The 24,059-nt window shown below is 35.5% G+C and overlaps 1 protein-coding gene across 12 annotated transcripts in view; it reads left to right on the top strand.

The window, feature by feature from the left end:
* Window positions 1-24,059, top strand: part of Sox5 (SRY-box transcription factor 5) — a 967,314-nt gene that overhangs the window by 238,216 nt on the left and 705,039 nt on the right. For all 12 annotated transcript variants that reach the window (XM_076854205.1, XM_076854204.1, XM_076854203.1 and 9 more), the window contains one exon: window positions 18,772-18,868. The gene's annotated coding sequence lies outside the window, so the exon portion shown is untranslated. The remainder of the gene's footprint in view (window positions 1-18,771; window positions 18,869-24,059) is intronic.

Here is a 24,059-nt window from a genome sequence, read left to right as displayed (position 1 = left end):
TATGAACTTATAAATAGGTTTATAAATATATATGAACTTATAAAGAAGTATGTATGCAGACACACTTATATATAGTAAATGTACTACGGGTTGAGAATTCTTTATTCAAAATGGTTAGGACTAAAATCATTTCAGATTTTAGTGTTGCTTTGTTTTGTTTTGTTGGAATATTTGCATATACATAATGAGATATCTTGGAGATAGAACCCAAAGTCCAAATATGAAATTAATTTGTTTCATATACACTGTATACATAGAGCTTGAAGACAATGTTATATATTTTTAGTGTACCTACATTTTGTCTATGACCTGTCACATAAGGTCAGGTATGGAATTTTTCACTGGTATCATGATACCAGTCAAAAAAATTTTTTGAGTTTTCAAATTAGGGCTGTTTAGAGTGTTTTTATTTATTATTATTATTATTTGTGTGTGTGTGTGTGTGTGTGTGTGTGTGTGTGTGTGTTTGTGTGTGTTTGAGAGAAAGAGAGAGAGAGAAATCTTTGTGGAGGAGGTTTATCATTACTAATGTAAAATCCTGTAAACTCCAGAAAGCATGGCTGTTTCCCATACTACAGGACAGTGCTTATCCTGAAGAATCATTTTGTAGATACAGCCATATCCATGAAAGGTTTTTGTTTTTTTTTTTAAAAAAAACAAAACAAAACAAAACACTATTATAATAGATTTAGAAAACATAATAGTTTATTTTGCCCTCTGTGGAGGTTAAGATCAACTGTGTTTTTTCCAGGAGAAAAGATCACAGAAAAGGCATCCTTCACTTTTTATAGATGAGATTTACCTTACTCGCCTTCTGCCTGCTTCATCCCTGTTAGGTCAGAGCTATTTTGTGTGCAGGAGGGGTCACTGCCTTTTTAGGAAACAGGTTTGCCATCAGCAAGATGTAGCCACCTAAACAATCTAGTCCATCCAAAGGTAAGAGCCAAAGTGTACTGTTGTTTCCCATTGAGGTGTTTTGTTAGTGTCAACCGTGTAGGCTATTTAGAACTGTTGGGTGCTATTACTGTGCATTTGGGTGATTCCTTTTCATGTGCCACATGTGAGGATTAGAGGGGCTGCTTCCCAAAGTGGGAGCACTTGCTCAGTGGTGTTCATATTTGCTTATGTAACAGTCCTCTCTGAGTTTTGAAAGTGGAAATGATAAACTGAAAGGCTTCCATGAAGGGTTTATTACAAATCAGGCATGATAGCACATGCCTGGAATACCAGGTACTTGGTGGGCTGAGGCAGGGGGATTGCAAGTTTGAGGGCAGCACAGGCAATTTAGCAAGATTTTGAAATTGCAAAAAGGCTTGGAGATATAACTCAGTGATAGAGCACTTACTGAGTGTGTACAAGGCCCTGGATTCAATTTCCAGTACTGGAAAAATGCCGCAGTCTGGCTGGGCACAAATCACGAGCCACTCACAGCTTTGTAGATTCAAACAGCAATTCTTTATTCCCGATCTCACACCGGCCGTCTACAATCACATTCTGGGGAAATCCACGTTCTCTGCCCAAATCCACACCTCCGCTGGGCTTCTGTCTCCCAAAAAATACTGTCTGAATCCCGTGAGAACTCAAGAGGAACTCAGGCAGCAGGATACGCCCTATTCCCAGCAGGAATAATCTTCCTAAACCGGGAACACCCTAAACTCGGATCCGCCCTGGTCCTTGAGCAAGGTCACCTTACATGTAATGTCACTGCAAAATGTCCTATTTCCACGAGTCCTTCCACTAAGCAACATGGGGTACACTGGCAAGGAAATTGTCATACCTACTTGGCTAATGGCTCCCAGCAGAAAAAAAAAAGAATTATATTTGATATGAGTATTAGTTACTGAGGCAGAAAAGAAGAAAGAAGAGAGAAGAGAAATACAGAAACAGCTTTTTCCTGGTACTGTGTCCTCAGGATGCTGTTTTGAGGATTTAAGAAAAAAGCCCATGAGTTACTGATGAGGAAGCTATAAACAGGGCAAATGACAGATGTAATGAAAGTCTCAAGGCCTGTCCAAGGAGAGGTCCCAGCACTGGCTGTGTGAGCATTATTTACATGAAGGTGAACAGATGGATACATTTGATCAAATTCTGTGGGGTCCCTACATCAGAATTCTGTTTAGCATTTTGAATCTGCAGTAACACATGTATTTGTATTGCTGTAGTAGCAGCAACCTCCAGATTTTATTTCTTTGAGATACTTAAGGTGATCAGAATGTCACACATGATATTTTCCACTGAATGTAGCTATTTCTATTCTCTTGCTCTTTGTTGTTATGATGTGTTGATTATAGAATGGTCAACACTATAGGACAATGGAAACAGATCAATTAAATTTGATACTTTATGCTATCTGAAGAGGAGAAAATTAAGGAACAACACAATTCTGATTATACCGTAGAAAAGTATAATTCAGTTTTCAGGAATTGGTATCAGTGGGCCTTATCAGCATGGTCATAGGATCATTCCCCTTGAAAGGTCATTCCCCTTCACTTAAAAAAATGGGATGCCAGTAAGGTTCCTTTCAACACTACTGTTGGTATACAAATGCCCACCTTCTGGAATATTCATATATGTCTTTAAGTTACGTAACCTAAAAGTTTATTGTCTCCTTTTTTTCATTTATCATTGTTTTGGTTTTGCAACCTAGCAGTCTGAGTTTTTGGTGTGTTGATCCTCCTATCTCATTGTGTATCCAGCAGTATTTGTACTATATGCTAAAGATTCATTTTGTAGACACAGCCATATCCATGTAAGTTTTTTTTTTTAAATGTTACAATAGATTTAGAAAACATAATAGTTTATTTAAAGGATTTAATTTGTGACCAGTGCAACCACCTAAAGTTTAAGGTCATTAAAAAAAAAAAAAAAAAAAAAAAAAGCTATGATGAAAGGGCAGAGTTAGGTTTTCCTTGAAGTAAGTAAAGCTGTATAGCCCATTTCCTGGCCCTGGTTGAGAATTAGCAATGTGATCACAAGGGGTATGTTTTTCTTAAATTTACAAGTTGATTGTGAACTCCATTTGTATAACTTCCCTACCATCGCTTTACTTACTGTATCTATAGTGTTGAATTGATTTCCTTTCCATGTAAAGGAAAATCAATCACTTTTAGTTTGAGTGGACATTTTACATCACCTCAGGTCATTTATAGTTATGGTCTCAGGGTGGGAGTGGCTCCTAAGAATAAGCCTACTGCTGACTCATCTGATTATGAGTTTCACCTGAACACCAAGTTTCAGGGCCAGAGGTCATACCATGTGTGAACCTTCCCCTTATCATGGCATGTTGGAAGTTTGCAGGGAGTTGAAGAGCAAGTGGATTGAAACCTTGTAGCTAGAAGCTGGTCCATGGAGATTTCCTTCAATCTTATACCTCATGAGAGACTTGATGTAGGCTTTCTTCAATTTGATACAGTTCAAAAATTATACATGACCTTATCTAATACAAGTTGTAAAAGTGAAAGAAGTTTTTCTAAACTACTGTATTCTTTGTTGTTGTTGTTGTTGGACCAAAATACTGGTCAAGAACAACTTAGAGGAGGGAAAGATAATTTGGGTCTCATGGTTTCAGAGATTTAGTCCATGATTGATTGCCTCCATTGCTCTGGGCCCAAGGTAAGGGAAAACATTCATTGCAGAAGGCGGTGTGAAAGGAATCTACTCAGTCCCTGGTGGCCAGGAAGTAGAAAGAGAGTGGAAAGAGCCACATGGAAAATGAACCCTTCCAGGGCATGTCCCACATAACCCACCTCTGCCACACACCACCTACCTACAAATTACCACCTAGTCAGTCCATTCAAACAAGGACGGACTGATTAGGTTACAGCCCTCATATCTAGGCATTTCACTTCTGAATATTCTTGCATTGACATAGGAGCTTTGGGGAACACTGTATATCTAAGCCATAAAACCTATCAATAATAGTAAAATTCCCTTAACCATGCCAAAGATAGATTACCTTCTCTGATCTCTCTAAAAGTTTATAAAATTGTGGTTCATATGAAGAGGTTATAATTTTGTATCTCTTCAAAGAGAATATTCCATAGTATATGAATTTTAAGCCTCACAAAACTTGTATTCTCTGCTAAAGACACATTTTGCTGTGGTTTCAACATTGTTACAAATCTACTGGTCTTGCCAGGCACGAAGAAGCTTGCCTGTAATCCTGGCGATTCAGGAGGTAGAGACAAATTCGAGGCCAGCCTCAGCAAATTAATGAGATCCTGACTCACAATAAAAAATAAAAGGAGCTGGGGATGAGATTAGTGGTAAATAGATCCAATTAGTGGTAGAGAGACCCAATTGGGTTAGATTACCAATATTAAAAAGCAAACCAAACAAACAAAAAAACCCTGATCTTTACATTTGTTTGATAAAGTGATAAATAAGAATAAACCATGTCCTAAGGTATTGCTTAAATATTGAGAAACATTTGCCACAGGATTAGAAATTTGTTTGAATCAATAGAGTATCCTAAAGTTGTTTATTTTTTTTAATCCAAATCAAATCTTATTTATAGAACTTTAGATGAGTTTTCTTTTGCTTTTGTCTTTAGTATTGGAGCTTGAACCCAGGGTAGCTTTACTACTGAGTCACATCCCCAGCCCTTTAAAAAAGTTTTTTTTAATTGTTAGATAGGATCTCCATAAATTGCTTAGTACCTCACTAAACTGCTGAGGCTGACCTTGAATTTCTAATCTTCTATCTCAACCTCCAGAGCCACTGAGATTTTAGACATGTGCTACCACGCCCAACTTTAGATGAGTTTTCCAGTAATTAATCCTCATCTGTGAGTTTCCTTTTCAGTAAATTCAGTTAAGCAATGTTCATTTTTTTTCACCTTAAAATAATCCCACAGTTTGATGGTATTGACTAATATTAATAACCTTGATGTCAGTAATTTTGATCTAGTCTGTCATTGATCTTCGTAGCTGGCCCAACCCCTGCTCACTGCTGGCTCTGGTTTAACAAGAAATAACTGTTGAAATGCAGCTACCTGTTTGCAGTTTTTCTTCTCCTTAGTGGGGGTCTTTGTTTCCATCTCTCACTTGGATCTCTGTTATCCTACCACAATGCCTCCTTCAGAGCAGGTCCTCTCTGAGTGTTTTGGGATGAATTGTGGTAGTTATTTTATATAGCTTCCACTAGACCATGAACAATCATGGAGCCAGGGCCATAGCAGGTTCATGTACATTTTTCTCAGCTACTAGTGTGGTCCCTTTTATCCAGGTCACATTCTGCATGGCATTGTTTCTGATGGTGACTTTATTGTCCTAAGAAACCAGAGAATGGTCAATCAGGGCTGTAGCAGTAAATTCTTGCTCTTTTAATAAAATTTCTCTTTGTTACCCCACCTCCAAATTCTCTATTGTCTACCAAACCATACTGAGTTTCTATTAGAACCTATATGAATATTGAAAGGAAAGTGAGAAAGCAAGAGACAGGCGACCAAGAAATGAGACAGAGATCCACAGGAAAGTTTATTTGTCAGAGCTGACAAATAAAGGCCATCTCTCTATAGTGAGGAGAGAGACCCCAAGATAATTGGGTGTTCAGCTTTTGTGGGGTATGCGTTTAGAGTTGCAGTTTTGGTGCTATGGGATAGGCTTGGGGGTACGTGCATTACAAATAGGCAGGTGGGGAATAGCATGGGATTTGGTTAGGTCAGTGGTACCACAGAGCTTTCCAGAGCAAAGGGTTGTATCCTTCTGGTATTGGCTTAGGTTTGTGGTACCACGGGGTAGGTCACTAATGGGGGTGGGGGGAGTTCTGATAAGAGAAAGTACAGGAAAGTGAAACTTATAAGATGGCAGTTAACATTAAAGATGGCTGCTCGAATGTTAAATCAATATCTTATAAACATACTATAGCAGAAACTTAGAAAAGTGCTTTAACTGATTTAAAATCTCTTTATTGGCATGATTTCCTTGAAACTTTTTGTGCTTCTGTTTTCTGTTCCTATTTGCACACTTTATGTGAATAAGATGAACATTAGCAGATTTATCTACATCTCTTCATTTCTATTCTACAGCAATAGCTCCTTAGAGTAATATCTGAAGTTATAGTAATTTTCTTCATATCAGAGAGTTTCTAACTATGTTAATGGAAGTTAGACTGGTTGCAGAGACATTCGTGAGAACTACCTATGCTGTAACATTTAAACAATTTATTTGATCTCTTTTTAGCTTACCTGCTCATGCCTTTGGAACATTGATGTTGACCTTGTTGGAACTTTGTCTATAATCATGAGAAGTCCTTCAATAAAATCTAACAGAAAATAACATTTAAATATCCAACTGATTTATTAACACTTTAAATACCTTGTGATGTGCTGTGCCCATCCTAACAAAGAGAATATCTTATGGGACTGTATTCACATACTATTTCCTCAAATATATAGTGCCTAATGATGTAATATTTTTAAAAAACCATTAAAGGAGAATAATAACAGTATACACAATAGATATTATTGAGCACTGCCTATTGCCAGATGCAATGTAGGGAATGATCTTTGAGGGCAGCAAGGGATAGTAAAAGCTCATCAGCCATCGAACTGCAAACCTGTTTTTAAAAGGAGCTAGGTGACGTTGGCCAATTCTCTGAGCCTCTGTTTCTTCATGTGTAAAATCAGGAAATACATGACGCCACTTCTTTACCTAATCTACTCCTAATCACCCTTCAAGATCCCCCTTAGTAATCTTTTTGTCTGGGAAGCTATCCTAGACTTCTAGGGGAAGCTAGAGTCTTTCTCTTTCTGTGAATACTCCATCCAAGCTCTTACAATACTGTTCTCTTATACTCACTCTTTACAGCATTATCCTTTCAGGGGCAGGGACTGTGCCTTTGTGTCACCAGCTGAGTGGCTCAGAGGGGAAGACAGAAAAGGAAAAAGATTAAGGACATAATCCGAGCTCACATTCCATATCTCAACCTCCTCCCTGGCTCCAACATTGGCTAGTTGTGTAGCCTATGCTAAGTACTTGATTTATCCAGATCTTTGTTTCTTTCTGTCCAATGAGGAAAATAATCGATCCTTCATGGATGTTATAATCAGAATGAATGTCAGTAATATTTGGGAAGCCTCTAACAAAATGACTAGCATATAGAAAGCATGCAGTTGAGTATCGCTAATATGAAAATCTGAAACCCCAAGTGCTCCAAAATCTAATTTTCTACATTGACAGTGCAGGTAGAAAATTCCACACTTGGCCTCAGTGATGAGTCACAGTCTAAAAGCAAGTGCACTAAAAAATATTGTATAAAATAACCTCTGGGCTATGTGTATGTTCATGAAACATAAATGAATTTCATGTTTAGACTTGGGTCCTGTCCCCAAGATATCTCATTTTGTATATGCAAATATTCCAAAATTTAAGAAAAAGTTCAAAATCTGAAGTCCAGCTAATACAGACTGCCACAGTTTCATGGATGGAGATGACAGTAAAATCCTGGATCAGTGATAAGAAGATAGTTCATTACACTCAGTAACAGTAGTAGCCAGAGTATTAGCATTAGTATCAATGCCTTGAGCTCTAATTCCTGTATAGTGACTCAAACAGAGCCTAGTGATACTTACACTTCAGGGAGTAAAAACTTATCTCAGGGAATCTTAATGTTTTATAATGGACAGTAAGCATGCCTAATCTTTGCCCTGAGTGACGTGTCCTTTGCACTGGAGGAAAATGCTATCTCAATATTCTGAGACTTTGACTATAAAATACTCTTGAAAAAGATAGTCCTAAAGAAAGTGGGTTTGGTACCTTTCCTCTGAAGAGGTATAGAAATGTAAGAGGACTGTAAAGAATAGTCTATTAGTGTGGAAATTTATATTAATATACAGCAAGTTTGTAGCTTTCATCAGATTCTTAAAGAGATATGTGAATTAAAAAGTTTGTCTTTAAATCCCTAAGCCATTATTCAGGTGCTTGCATATGTGAGGACTAAGCTGCCCTAGAATCAAGGCTTTTCTTGCATTCATAGTAGGATTAATGCTTCATCCGGAGATGGTGGACTGGGCCCAGCACATAGGAAACAGTCAAGAGCCTTGACTTGTTAAGAATATGAACAGGGCAAGGCTGAAGAGTAACAGCTTTCTCTGAGAAGAAGATATTATTAATTCCTGTAATGCTTATAGAATAACAGCACATAAGAAGATAACCAAACTCACTTTTAAAGATTGGATGTACATTGTTGTGAAGTTTTTGATGTGTGCTCTACATAACAGAGAAATCAAAGGTGACTCGTTTACTCACAAATAAATTTCCATTTCCATTTCATTTTATTAAATGTGTGTTTCCCATTTCTCCCATTTGCATTGCTTTATTTTTAACATTCTTATAAGTGTTATAAATACCATGACAAATGATTTTATAATCCATTTATCTCCGTAATGGTGACCTCTGTCACTTGAACCACTGTTCAGTGTATCATCAAACAGCAAAGATGAAGGCCTAGGGCATTTTATGGAATTAGTGACTAGACACAAGCTGATCACCTTATGCCAAGCCAGTCATTAACACCCAGGAAATGTTACACTCTGAAAGCATTATTATATTTATGTAACGAAAGTCAGGAACAGAAGGAACTGGCTCAAATAAAAATACTGCTAATCCAGGATTTGTCAACCTCAGCACTTTTTATATTTTGGATCAGATAATTCTTTGTTGTGGAGAGCTGTCCTGTGCACTACAGAATGTTTAGAAGCATCCCTGGCCTCTACCTACTCCGTGACAGTAACATCCCAACATCTGCCCCATCGGCACAATAAAAAATGTTGACAGACATTGCCCAATGTCGTCCAGAAGACAAAAATCACCTTCAGTTGAAAATAACTATGTTAATGTCAATTTCAGAGTGGAAAAAATATTCTATAAATTAATGAAAAGGCAAGAAGAAAGTGTTGCATGATCCCAATAAGTGCACAAAGTTCCAGAAAGAACTGAATGCTTCCATAGTTTGTGGGATTTCAAATTTACTTCTTTTCAGGTTCTTAAATGTCCTGCATGGGTTCTCTTATCCAGACCAGTGGGACAGAAAGAGGACAGGACATGGATTCTTACCTTTTTTTTTTTTTTCTCTCTGCTGTCTTATAGTTTTGTGATTTGCAGTCAAGTCATAATTCTTCAGGTTTTTAATTTGAGAGAAAGGGATCAACCCCTTAGACCCACCTTAGAGAACTGCTGAGAACCAAATCAGAAGAGGAAATACCTTGAAAAGCCTAAAGACCTCTGTAATTGTTAGGAGAAGAAAAAGTGATTTTTGTTTTAAGAATTTCTTGAAAATTTGAGAGCCTTCCTGGAAATAACTAGAGGAACCCCGGGGCATTGCATAAAAGGATTTGAGAATCACTCTTTTTGAAGATGCCCTCTAGCCCTGTGTAGCTTGCTTTTCTGTGTTCTTCTTGGTTGTCATGTGCTGAGTGGCCGTGACAGAAGACACAGTTGAAGGAGTAGTGGAAAGGCTCTGCTGACAGCAACGAGGAGGCGGCCCTCACATTCAAAAAGCACAAGTACTTTGTTCATGTTTCCTTGGGATCCAGGCATTTTCTGTACATTGAATAAGTAGTAACTTTAAAAAGGAGGAAAAGTTAATGAAGCAAATTTATTAAAAATGGATATTACTGCCTTAAATAATCACATGTGATTTGTTTTATGATGCTATAGATCTTTTATTGACTGAAAATACTATGTAAGTTTTATTTGGCTTTGCCTTCAGTCAAAAGTGAACATCCTTTCTCTAATGTTATAACCTTTTTAATGCAAAATTGCAGCAAACTCTACCATGCCACACACACTTTAAATATTTAATGGTAGCCTTCCTTGCCTGAAATGGTATGAACATATATACCTGAATTTTGAGGAATGAAAAATTTAGCCTCAGATTAGAATGAGTCTCAAAGCTAGATGATCTAATATCCCATTCAGTTTAGAAATCCGATTGGTAGGCCTCTGACAGATGGTCCAGCAGTCTCTTATCTTCTTACTTTCCTGGTAGGGTATACATTTGGATGATTTCACAGTTGAGAAAACTGAGGCATGTATAGATGAAGTGACTATGCCAGAGATCACTCAGACAGTAAGTAGCAAAGTAGAAAGAGAATAAACAACCCTTATTAAACCCTACAGTATTTGACCTCCTTCAGCCAATCTTATTGTTTGCTAGACAACTCAGTAAAAAAAAGTTATTTTACATTTTCATAATACTACCCTCAAAACAAAACAAACCTTGTTTTTTCATCTGGAGCAATAGATAATATATCTAGTCTTTCTTTTCCAGATGACAACCCTTTGAATATCTGCTTGTTTTCGGTGGTGGTCCCTCCACATTCAAGTTTGATTTATTTTTTTTTTTTCCAGACTGAATGTTCCTCTTCTTTTGATAGGAACTCATTTAGCAGTTGTTGTATTCACTGAGTTCCTGGGTAGCCTTTGCTGGCTGTTGAGTACCTGTCCAGTTCCATATGTACAGGAGGAAAACCAATTCTGGAAGCAGTATTTGAGATGTTCTCTTGCTATTGGGTCCTGGTTCTACCTAACTTTTATTAGACCTCTATTATTATTGACTGTATTCTCCATTTTCTCTTCTTTTTCTCCATCTCCATATCTCGTTCTTTGCTGTGTTGTGATTGCTATGAAAAATTACATAGTCTTGTAAACTGTTCTTAGTGCAAATCTTTTATTGTGCACTTGATATTATTATAATAAGACTTTATATTAAGCAGGATGAAGTTACAGCTTGTGAATTTAAGTCTATCATTTTCATTTTAAAGCCTTTTTTTAATTTTACAATTTTCTCAGATTATAGTTCAGATACGATAAGTATGTCTTCATCTAGCAATATTATTACTGCATAATTATTCAAGTGTTTTGGATAAGATAAAATCATAAATACTATTTTTATCCTTTCCCATTAATTATTAAGCACATGTCTGTTTCAGGGAAATTTAATCTATATGTTTGATTCATCATCCCATAATTTTTCAAAATGTAATTTTGTGAGAGCCATTGAACATCAGTCATTTTTATGATGCGTGTGTGTTTATTCCTAACATCAGAAGGTCATGTTTTGTTATGAATAAACAAATGCCTACATGTTAAACATGTCTTATCTAAGACATAAACTTTGTTAACTAGTCTCTGCCATTTACCATTGGAAAAATGTATTTTCATGCCAGATTGAGCTACCTCCTTAAAATAGCCTGGACACATTTCCCTGATGTTAGTCACTGAGGTAGAGTTTCCAGGAGCAGAAGGTCTCTGTTGCTCTTTCACTAACCCATATATTAAGACAAATCATTTTTTTAAAAGTATGTCAATAAGCAGATGATAAAAGATATAGAATAGAAATAGATTGTGGTTGTGTACAATAGGACGCATGTAAAAACTTTGTGTGTGTTCTATATGGGGCACCACATTTAAAGACTGGCAAATACTGGACCTGCATGTTGGAGTCCATGCTGCTGAAAGGGTCTCCTACTTTATGAAGCCTTGAGCTACTTCATGGGAACTGTGAATAAGGGATAAATGAGGGTCCTCCAGTAGATGATAAAAAAATAAAATAAAATAAGCACTCTATGGTCTGGGTCCAAGCAGGAAGAGAGACACCACTCTGTTTTTTAAAAGATAGTGTATAATATTGGAAAATTGTGATACATTGACAATTAAAAAAAAAATGTTAAAAGAGTAAGCTAGGAGTCAGGAACAGCAGGAAGTTCCTACCACGGAGCAGCCAGAGTTACCATGGACCCTGGGTAGAAGCTGGAACCATGGGGGATTGTCTGGCAGGAGGAAGAACCAGTAAGAAATGGAGTTGTTACTTGGCTTCACCGCTGACATACCTGCACTGCCAGGAAACGGAGGGGAGAAATTCAAAGAGCAGAAGGTTGACAGATGTTGAACCTTGGAGATGGCTAATGGAGATTTCCTTTAGTAGTATCTCTATTTTTGAACGGGTTTCTAATTGTATAGAATCAATTTAAGTGAGTGAAAAGAAGATTGAGACATAACCTGCATGTCTGTACTGCCTCCTTTATCTGCATCCTTCCCAGCTACCTTTAAACCTTGATCAGTTGCCTGCCAGTGGTTGAATATACTTGGAAGATGATTGCAAAGGAGCTAGGAAACTTGGATCACAGAAGTGGATCTGAATCAGGATCAGTGGAGCAGGGGATGGGGAGAGACAGGAGTGAAGACAGAGAAGCTGTCAGCCCCTCACCCAGGGCAAATGAGGCACTGGCTCTCCTCCTGCCATCTATACAAAGTTCTCAGTGGAATGTCCTGTGGATTTCTGTGACTTTCTGGATCCTTCAAATTTTGCTGCTATAAAAACTGGGATGGGGGTGCTGGAAGTGTATCTCAGTGTTAGAGCACATGCATAGCACATACAAATCTCTGGGTTCAATCTCCTGCACTCAAAAAAGGAGGGGTGACTGGGGATAAATAATGTGATTGTTTGACTCAGCCTCTGACTGGGAATCCCACATGTAGCCTTCTGTTACTGCATTGTCTGTATAACACATCTTGGTTTTTACATATTTCCTGTGCATTTCCATTTACATGCTTTCTATGTAGTAGAGGCTACAAGTATTTATAAGTTTTGGATAAACTGCACTTATGTTTGGTTTTAGTTTGAAGTCCTTACTTTATGTAGTTTGAAGTTGGACAAGGAATGATAATTAAACTTGGCCTCTTAAAAAGTAATGGCTTTAGGCACATATTGGGTGATAGTAAACTATACTCAAGTCCATTGTATGTTCAGACATGAAGACTGAAAATTTTAAAAAAAATAGGACAGTATATAATTATTTGAATTAATATATAAGAGAATCTTTATTATAATCTTTATTTATCTTTATTATAGTTCATCTCTAGTAATTGTAAACTACTTGATTCTTAAAACTCTTTAGCTATGAAGAAGATGGGGTTTAGTATTAGATGTAACGTTCTTCTAACTAAGAAAACTATAGTCTTTTTGAGGACCTTCATGTATAGCAGGCAGGTGACACATATCTGTATGGCACTCCAAGGGGCCATCTTGTACTTATTCTCATAAAGGTATTATCCATATCCCTAGCCTTCCAAGTCTGATATTATCAGGTGGAAATATTGTTAAAAGAAGTATCATGATCTTCTCTGAAGAAGCTTGACTTCTGTTGTCCATGTTTAAAGTCCTGTGAAACCAGTTGGTTCTGAGCCCAACAGAGCTGCACACAGGTTTTAGATTTCCAGTTTTGCCTATTTGCATTTAGTCTCTAAATATTTTATGTATTTAATTTAACTAGCTTGTGGTGAAAACTTATTAAATTAATCATATTGTGTGTGTGTGTGTGTATATATATATATATAATCATATTATGATCAAGATGGGGATTCCAAAGTGTTTTTTTCTGTTCTCAAATGATTTTTGAGAACATGGCATGTTCTCCATGTACATGCACCAATGTATTAAGATATAGCCATACTAACATGCAAATTACCGTTTGTCTATCTTATAAAGGCTAAGGTATTTTAATAACTTGATACTTGCATAAGCCCTGAATTTAAATTTTTCAAATATAGTTTGACTTATTTACGCAAAGGCAAATCCATGAGCATATTTAGGGAGAGATTTCTCAGTAGGCTCAACATGGGTGGCTTTTAGGAGTGGATGGCAGTATTTCAAGTGGTGACGCTTGCAGGTGTAGGCATCAGACAGGGTCAAAGCGCACATCTGGCCTTGTTTTTCATTAACTGGTTAAGTTTCTCAGAGTTCTCATATCTCTTGTGCTGTACATGGGAGAAGCAGTGATAATACCAACCTGTGGAGGTTTGCGAAGATGAAGTGTGATAGATACAAGTGCAAAGCCCTTAGAATAGTGCATGGCACACAGCGTTACCAAAAAAAAAAAAAGGAAGAAAATATCTTAAGGTTCATTCTTGACAATGCAGTCAGCTTTTTTCTTGAGCTATCATTTGTTCCTATTTTCAAATTAGGTAACTCTTTGTGTCCTACATTTCTTATACCTGTTGTCTCTTTATCTTTTTATCCAGTGCCTGGACATCATTCTTAAATTTTCCTGAGATCAGATATTTGATCCTGAACATTTTGCAGTATGAGGAAGTGGCGATGCTTGCAGGTGCTTTTTGCTTCCTACTTAAATATTTCTCATTTACCCCTTTTTCTTTTTTTGGTACCAGAGACTGAACTCAGGGGCACTTGACCACTGAGCCACGTCCCCAACCCTATTTTGTATTTAGAGATAGGGTCTCACTGAGTTACTGGCTTTTGCTGAGGCTTGCTTTGAACTCTGGATCCTCCTGCCTCAGCCTCCTGAGCCACTGGGATTATAGGCATGGGCCACTGTGCCTGGTACTCATTTATCCCCTTTTCTTGTGTTTTTAATAGTATGCTATTTATTAGCAATGTGTATTCCTCGTGGCTGATGTTATTGAAAAGCAGAATAGCAAAGTGCAGTGGTTATATATCTCTGTAGCTCCTCCTAGTTTTGAAATTCTTCTGCATCGCTGAAACTGAAACTTCTTTGAATCTCTGAAATTGGAAATCAGAAATCTGACGAGGTGATGTCTCTGAAATCACACATAGGAACACAGTTTTTCCTTTACCCTCTTTTTAGTGTGTGTGTGTGTTTACTCAACATGTGTATATTTTCTCCTTTCCCCATCTGGCATCTGCTTTGGTACCAGCCTAGCTAGCTGTTCTGTGTCAAGAGTACTTTAGCCTTTTCATTATAAATGAGAAAGAAATGAAATAATATGAAAAAGAAAATCCTTCCACCATCCCCCGCTTCGCTCACTTTTGTTGTTTCTGAGCAAGTTCCTTGCCATTTACCTTTGCATTTGCATTGCTTATTGATTGGCAATTTAAAAATTGTTTATTGTGCTCTTTTGTTTCACTGTTCAAGAGCTAAAACAAAAGCTACCAGGCCCTGCGAGGTACACATTTGCATGCGGTGAGCGTTGCCCGAGGAAAAAGTAATTGCTAATGCATATTTATGTGGCACAAATTTGCCATTTGTTTATGCATAAAATTATCAATAGTGCAGGGCGGCCCAGCCGTAGAAAATGGTGACCTTTTTAGCTTAATAAATAGAAATCAGCTGTTATTGTGAAGAGATCAGCCATTTATTCTGTGTTGAGGGACATTGCCGGGAAAATGCAGATTGGGGCTGGCAATATCATTAAATGGAAGGCCAATGACCCCTTCCGTAGAGTCTATTATACTTTATCTAATAGGGGATAAATGACTCTGGTTGGCAAATGGAATAAAGAACAACAGTATTTTTTTTTTTGTAATTTTATAACTATATGGATGTCAAGCCAAAACTGAACAGAAAATTTCATGCCGACCTGTTGCTAGAATTCTCTCAAGAAGTCTCTGTTTTAAAGTTGCTTTTCTTTATTCATTATTCTCTATTTAGATTTGTATCACTGTAACAAAAAATTAAGTCCGCTGGGATTTTTCGAGAAGATCTTGCTTTAGCTGTTAGTTTTCTTTCCTTTTCTCCCCTTTCTACCTCTTTAGCACCCTCTTGGCCTTACTTTTATCTTGTCATTGAAGGCATCCTTGTGCTTTATAGGATTGTTCTTCATCTGATATCTTATTGAAGGCAGAATAAGGTGTTTTCAAACTAAATTTAGTATAAGTTAGGATTGATTCTTAAAATCTAAGCATAATACTTTCTGAGTGATACATTTGGCTTTCAAGGTGAGGCTGAATTTGGAGAATTTTGTGTAAATATAAAACTTTCTCATCAACACTTTCTCAATCGATAAACACAAACATATAGTCACCTGTTTTGGTGACTCCCTGTGGTATCTGATAAATGAAGTACCTTCTATCTTAGCAGAGATTGTCTCTGCCTGTGGTTTCATATGACTAGATCTCACACTATGTCTATTTTGTCTATTAAGGTCCCTTTGGTACTTTAGTGAACTTTTTTGCCGATTAGTATTTTTAATCCAGTTTTGAAAATCATTGTAGAATTTGAACGAAGAGGCTAAACCACGAATTTGAAGCCTCTGGGATGATAGACATGGTTTTAGATTTATCATACCATACTTGATAAACTAAAAACTCCAAGTAATATACATAAGTTAGAAAGCAGGAGGATGAGTCCGAGAAATGTAAAGTCATCACAGAACATGGCTCAAGTCTTCGAAGCTACCTGCATGCTTCTCTCTAGTGGTGTTTCCTAACACAAGTTCACCACACCATGTTTAAAGTTTCCACAATAGTGGTTTTGCAGCCACCAATCTTTCCCTCCTGCTGCACTTTAGTATGACAGTGCATTCTGCAGCATGTCACTAGCGTGACTGAGTAACCTTTTACTGGCAGAAATGGGTCTGTTGTTCCTTTTTAAAGCACAGGGTGTAAATAGGATTCAGACACCAGGGTACATTAGTCCATAAAATGAATATATTTTTTATGTCATTTATAAGGTATTGATTTTGGGTCCATTAGATTCACCATCCCTAGTGGGAAGAAAAAAAACAATGATTTAATGGATAGCTTGGAATTCCAGAAGGAAGATCAGCGGTGATTAACCCCTTCTTAGTCAGCTCCCTGCCATGTCATATGATACCTTCTAGGAACTGAGCTGAGGATCCTGGGAGGGGACAGAATTCTTGCCATCAGTCTTCCCTACGGTTTCAAAGGGTCACAAGACCTCTTTCAACTCCATTATTAGCCTGTCTCTGAATGTGATAGAACAGATCACTCTAGGTTGGTATGAGTTGCCAAAATTATTTTATAGATGGCAATTTTTTTAAGGAGATAGTTTTTAAAGATGAGTTCATTTGATTTTTTTTTTTTTTTCAAAACTCAGAGTACATTTCTTAGCACCTTAAGACATCGCTTACAAGGTTATAGGATAGAAGGGAATTGACTTTAGGTTTTTTTGTTTGTTTTAAGAAAAAAAAGATACTTCTCACACATAAGAAAGGAAAGTTCATTATGATACAATGCTCATTATCACATTTCCTAAGCAAGTTTTAAGTGATATTAGTGAGAATGGTGATCTTAAAAAAATTTTTAAGTAGGTGTTTTCTGTTCTATAAAAGCATAGAAAATTATTGGTTTATATAAAACTTTTCTAATAAGAGGATGCCTGAAATGTCATTTCCTTACTATGTAATTAAATTTGGGTGCAGAGTGCTCATAATAATTCTAGTCAATTTTACAAAACAAATGTTACTAACACCTAAAAGGAGTTTTCTCTTAGACTTGCTTTGGCAACCACATCTTCATTTCTGTGAATAAAACAAATAACAAAAATAGGTAGGAAATTTTTTGAATTTCTAATTATCTTTCTAATCTTCTGACGTACTGTTATTTCTGACTTAGAAAAATATGCCAAATCTGATCCAATTTTCTCAAAACTTGATCTGACATAATGATGCAGGTATCAATAAACATTTTTAGAATTTTATATTTTAATTTGTTTTTTAAATTCTGGGACAAAAATGTAAAAATACAGGCTCCCTCTTGTGGGTAAAAATCACCACCTGTGAATTTCTATTACCTACGTACATAATGTGACAAAATTTCTGTCACATCAATTATGATAGTCTGTGCATTTGGTCAAATGTGACATTTCATTGAACTGAAAAAAGTGGAGTTTGAGGTTTGAGGATAAATATATATATCACAATATATATAAATACTTTTATTTTATTTTTATATGGTGATGAGGATTGGACACTGTACCTGACACATGCCAGGCAAATGCTCTACCACTGAACCACAGCCACACCCCGTTTGACAGTTTTTTTAGTAAAAAATTTAAAATTAAAAATTGTGGTTTTGAATTGGCTCACTGTATAGACAGCCTCTATTTTACTTTAGCTGCATAATTATTGATGATTGGTGTTTTTAAGGATACATTTTCTCATTTTGGAATACTTTACCAATGGAATAGTTAGTAAACTAATGAAGTAATGTGAATTCTTCCTTGTGTTCATGCTGACTTTTGGAATTCTGTGCTTATTAACTAAAGTTCTGATTGAATAAAATCCCCCATATACCAGTCATGTTCCAGGAATATATAGTGTGATAGTAAAACTGTTCAAATACTATAAACCTTGTGATTGAAATGTAATAATCAGTGAAGCTTTAAAAATGAACATTGAAATATCTCTCAATTTTCCTTGAATTGAATTGACATTGGAGGAGGGATCAATCCAGAACCCACCACAGATGGGTTCCCTGTTTTCATGAGTCTGATTTTGGGGAATTTCAACTGATTGACAGGGGCCACTTTTATCATGAGTTGGTAAATTGGTAACAAAGTCAGAATTGTATTTCTTCAAGACAGTGTAAGGCAGTATTTCTGAAGTTGAACTGAGCAATGGCATCATAGTGATCAATAGTTGGGGATGCATGGAGAAAGAGCTGAACAAGGGCTGTGTAAAGTGTTCCTGTTGTCAAGGAAGGGACCTCAGAAGATACCTGAAGACTTCTCATAAATTATTCCAAGAAATAAGAATCTATGTTAGTATAGCCCATCCTGAAGTATCTGAAGGATATGTTCATTAAAATTAGACAGAAGAACAAGTTCTGAGAAGATTAGCATATCTGTATATGATATAACATGTACATAAGCATTTTTGCATTAATTCTGGCAAATATATAATAGAAAGGTAAGGCCTCTTCTTTCATAAATCATAATCTTATTGTGATGATATCTGTAAATCTATATTTATAGTTTGTATAATTTATATATATGAATATATATTTAATAAATGAAACGATGTTAATGGTCTACTTTTATTTTTTCAGCATTCCTCTTGCTGATGACACGATTCCTGTTTGAATCAGTTTACAAGATTCTGAAAGCTGAACAGGGATTTGTGGTACTGTACTGGGAAAGAAAAAGGTATGCTCAGAAAATATATAACATGTACCTTTAAAAAGTGATTGCTGCATTTGCTACTTCACGAAAATGGAACTTTATATGCCTTGTCTTATTTTTACTTTATAAGTAAAAATGTACAAAACTTATGCATATAAAAATATACTACACAGACTTTTATATTCAGTTGTCAACTGGCTTTATAATTATAATTTTGAGACTCATTATGTAGGTAATGTCTCTACACTGGAAAATGATAGCAACATTTCTTTTCTTTTCATTTTCTCAATGACACAAACTTTTCTTGAAGTTGCCAAAGTTTCTTTTTTCCACTGAAAAATGTTTTATAAAACATTTGTTGCTCCTTTTATTGTTGTTGATGCAAAAGAAATATTTTGGGTCATAATGGGTCGGTCACACATTTTTAGAAAAATTTTCATAGACTATTAAGTATTCCAGGATACGTTTCTGTAAACACACACAAAAAGTGAAATTTTTCTGAGACCAAACAAATATTTGCCAATGTGCTCGTGGAAAAGTTTCATGGGCATCTATGTGTGTGTATGAAATGCTTGTTTGTCTTTTCCAAAACTTTATCCTTCTGGGAGCACAAACTAGAAAGTCTGACCACAGACCTAGAGTTGAAAATCCTTTTAAAATCCTTTGGCTGACTCACAGTCATGTGGATAACAGCAAGAAAAGCTGGAAGTAAGGGGTTCTGTTGTTCGGAAGAGGATCGTCTCTAGTGAAAATCTCCTTCTGTTCACAACTAAAAACAAATCATGAAAAAGAGATCTTCTTGCATAGTGACCTAGGACTTATTTTTTTTTTAGTAGTTTAGATTTAGGTCTCTAGCACTTCAAGGTATAGTACATTTGTGAACATAAATAGTTAAATTTTTAAATAATGATTAAAATGTTTGGAAATCAGTCTCCATATATGTATGGAAAGTGAAATAATATATTAGAAAGGATAGTTTTTAATAATGGACTTTTATGCTAGCAAAAGTGGAATAAATCACAAATAAATAACTACCATGTAAAAATTCCATAGTTCCACAAGTAAAAACACTAGGATAAATACAGTTAAAAGACAAATGACAAATTGCCACTAATACTTCTGACAAATATGGCAGATATCAAATGTAAAGAGTTTTTACATAAGAAAGATACTAATATCTTAATTTAAAAGGTAACATGATAGCCAGGTGTAGGGGCACATGCCTATAATCCCAGTGACTCTGGAGGCTGCGATAGAAGGATCACAAGTTCAAGGCCAGCCTCAGCAACTTAAAGAGGCCCTAAGCAATCTATTTTGACCCTGTCTTAAAAACAAAAAGAGCTGGGGATATGGCTCAGTGGTACAGTGCCCCTGGGTTAAATCCCTGGTACCAACAAACAAATAAACAAAAAACAAAACAAAACAAAACAAAAACAGGATGTAAGAACAAATAATTTATGAGAAATTAATTATTCAGTGCAAAAAACAAATAAAAGAAATACAAAGTTATAACCAATTACTATCTTATTGGTAAAAAGTAGCTTGTAATTATAATACAATATTAAGAGCATGGGGCAATGGGTATTTTCAATAATACTGGGGACTCATTATATTTCCCAGAAGTGATTTGCCCATTGCTATTTGCCCATTGCTGAAATATTTCCAAAGCATCCTACTCCTACTTTCGAAAACATTTGGGTGCAAGGAATCCAGAATGACCATGTGAAAATGAGAAACTTGGATTTCTCTTAAGTCAAGTCTAAAAAGCTTTTTCACAGCTGAGCAAGTGTTTGCAGACTTCAGGGACCTGGGACCTTCATCTCTTACTGCTACTTTGATCATGTGAGTTTTGCCTAGTGTGTTTTGGAATATCCAGAATTGATATTTCAGCAATCATGCCCCTATTCCAAGAACAGGAAGGAACTATTAGTAAGAAAAGAGCATGTGTCCTCCCAATAAGGACATCATTTGAAAGGTGCCACACCCCTTTTAGTTCACTTCCATGCTTTTTCATCAGCTTTTTTGCTGCTGTGACTAAAAGACCTGACAAGAACAATGTTATAGGAGGAAAGTTTATTTGAGGGCTCACAGTTTCAGAGTTCTTAGTCCATAGATAGCCAGCTTCATTTGTTGGGGCTCAAGGCAAGGCGGAATGTCATGGTGAAAGAGTGTGGTGGAGGGAAGCTCCTAACATGATGATCTAGAAACAGAGAGAGCTCTGCTAAAAGGCACGCCCCAGGGACCTACTCCCTCCAGTCATACCCTACCAGCCTGCAGATACTACTGTTAATACAGCAGAAGAATAAGAGAATGGATAGTAGGGCCTAACTAGCCATATCTCACAATTTCACTTTGAAGAATCTAAGTTAATGAAGTAATTTAAAAAGAAGACAAAATTAATATAAACATGTTCATTTTATGTGTTTATAGGGGAAAGAATTTGAGATTGAACAAATCATTCAGTAAGAGAGCAGTTGTTAGATAAATCTGGGTATACACATAGAATATTATGCAGCAAATAAAATATTTCAAAAGAAATTTTTAAAAACACACAAACTTATATATGATATTACATTAAATGAAGCAAGTTAGAGTCTACTGTAAGGTTACAGTGCATTTCTAGGTTTGTGAATACATACATACACTCAACATGAACATATATAAACATGTCGAAATAACAAAAAGTTGAAAGTACATCAATTAAAATTAGCTCAAGATCATGAAATCCTGAGAAATTTTAATTTTTCTCATGGGTTAAAATTTATTATTATAAATATTATTGAATAAAATATTAATACTTAGGAAATATGCTAGCTATGGGATCCCAGAATGGTTACATAGTTGCTTAGTGCTTCTTTTTGTTAAGATACTATATTTGTGTTTATTCAAGGAGAGATGAAGCAGTCCAGTTCACATCCTCTCTTGAGGTCTAGGTAGAATGAGCTTTCCTTAGTAGAACTATACAACCATATAGAACTCTCCATGATGTTGCAGGTTGGCAGGCTCCTTTGGGCTCCTTTTTAAAAATTTCTTGTATTCTACTTAGAATATTACAAGAAAATTTATGCGAGGAAAAAAATAACAATTGGATAATAATCTATGAGAAATTCTTTGTAGAAATTAGATTGAGAGCATTTCCCCCTACTATGGAGCCTAAGCAGACTTTAATACTATAAAGGAGATGCATGATATTTAGGAACATAGACGTTGGAGACAGGCTATTTGGGTTTATCTGGCTCTACCACTTGCACCCTTAGGTTCATTTCTTAACCACTATCCCTCAGATCCCTCATATATAAAAGGTAAATAACAACAGAAAACAATAGACCTTGAAAATAGTATATAGATACTGGTTCAACTTAAAGTCCACTAAGCAAAATAGACTTTAAAACCCAAACCATTACTGGAGGTAGTCACTCTATAAATGATTGAAGTTTCAATTCAGTAGGATGGTAGAAAAATTTAAAATTTAAAATGTCCATAATACCCTAACCTCAAAATATATTAATGAAAAAATGACAGAACAACAAAGATAAATTTAAAAAATCAACAGTTGCAGTGATATTAACTCACTTCTCCTAGTAGTTTAGATGATAACATGGACAGAAAGATCAGAAGATATAAGTTGAAAGGGAAAGTTAAGAAACTTGACCTCATGAATATATGTGGAACTTTGCATAAAACTATAAAGCTGACATTTTTTACAAGCACATGTAAGACAATAACAAAAATCGACCATATTCTAAATCAATGCATATTTTAATAAAGTAAGTCTCAGTAGTATTTTTTCAAGGTTTCAAAATATTGCCACAATAAAATCGAGATATAAATGAATAAAACAACTAGAGCTAGAAATAACATTTCACAATTTAAAAGATTCAAAAAGGAAATTAGAAATATTTTAGACAAAACAATAATGAACATCCTATATATGTAGATAAATTGTAGAATGCCCATAAGAAGTTTATACTAGGAAATTTATAACTATTAGGAAAATAAAGAATAAAATTTGTAGGCCAAGAATTCATCTAAGAAGTTATATACCACCACATAGAAATGATAAATATTAGAGGAGAAAGAAATGCTAACCACCCTTCTTTAATCATTATACATATATTACACATGTATGCATATAATGGATTACTAGCCTATAACTCACAAATATGTACAAATATTACATCAACTTTTAAAAAGTTATAAAAAGGAAAAAAGTCATAGTACTAGAAAGAAGAAATTAAAGTAAGAGCAAAATTATCAAAGTGGGAATCTAGCATGGAACAGAGAAAACTAAGAAAACCAAAATTGATGGAAAACATAAAGTTATCAAACCTTTGATTAGACTGTACAAGAAAGCAAATAACAAAAGGGCAGATTATCAGTATTAGGATGGAAAATGTCAGCATCATGCCAGATGTGTAGATATTAAAGAGTCAATAATATTAATAACTTCATAATATGAAGATTTGAATGAATGAAAAAATTCCTAGAAAAATATAACTTGGCAAGATTAAATGAAAAATGAATAGAGAAACTGAATAATTTTATAACGACAGATACAATTTTATTTAGTAATCAAGAAATTTCAGATCCAGATAAAAAAGTAAGTCTAATTTTATATAAGTTATTTCACGAAACAGAAGAGGTAACAATCCCCACTCATTTTATAAAGATCATGTAATCTTGATGTCAAATCTGACAAGAACAGTATGAAAAAGGTCATTGACAGGCCGTTTCTCTCAAGATTATAAATGGAAAATCCTCAACAAGGTATTGACAAACCCACTTCAGCCATATATAAAAAGAATCACTTACCATAACCAAATGGTGTATTCCAGAGTACTTGTTAACATAAAAATGTAATACAGACTAAAGGAATACATGATAATTTTGATAAATGCAGAAAAAGCATTTGATAAAATTGAATACATATATTCCTAGTACTTAAAAATCCTTAGAAAACTGAAAACAAGAAGGAACTTCCATACTGTGATATAAAATACCTCTAGCACAAAAAGTTTCTAAGAAACAGATATTGAAAGCATTCCTTCTGTGATTAAAAACAAAAGAAGGCTGTTTGCTAGCACTCCTATTATTTACTTTTTTTTTCTTTTCTGGAAATTGTAGCCACTGAAGTAAAGCAAAATAAAAAAGTTATTAGGATTAAAAAAGAAACAATCAGCTATTATTATTGGCAAATGATATTAATTTCTTTATA

The sequence above is a fragment of the Callospermophilus lateralis genome, chromosome 4 (genome assembly GCF_048772815.1).
Source record: "Callospermophilus lateralis isolate mCalLat2 chromosome 4, mCalLat2.hap1, whole genome shotgun sequence".
Taxonomy (NCBI): Eukaryota; Metazoa; Chordata; class Mammalia; order Rodentia; family Sciuridae; genus Callospermophilus; species Callospermophilus lateralis.
The sequence above is the reverse complement of the archived record's forward strand: the minus strand, read 5'-3'. Positions and strand labels throughout refer to the sequence as shown.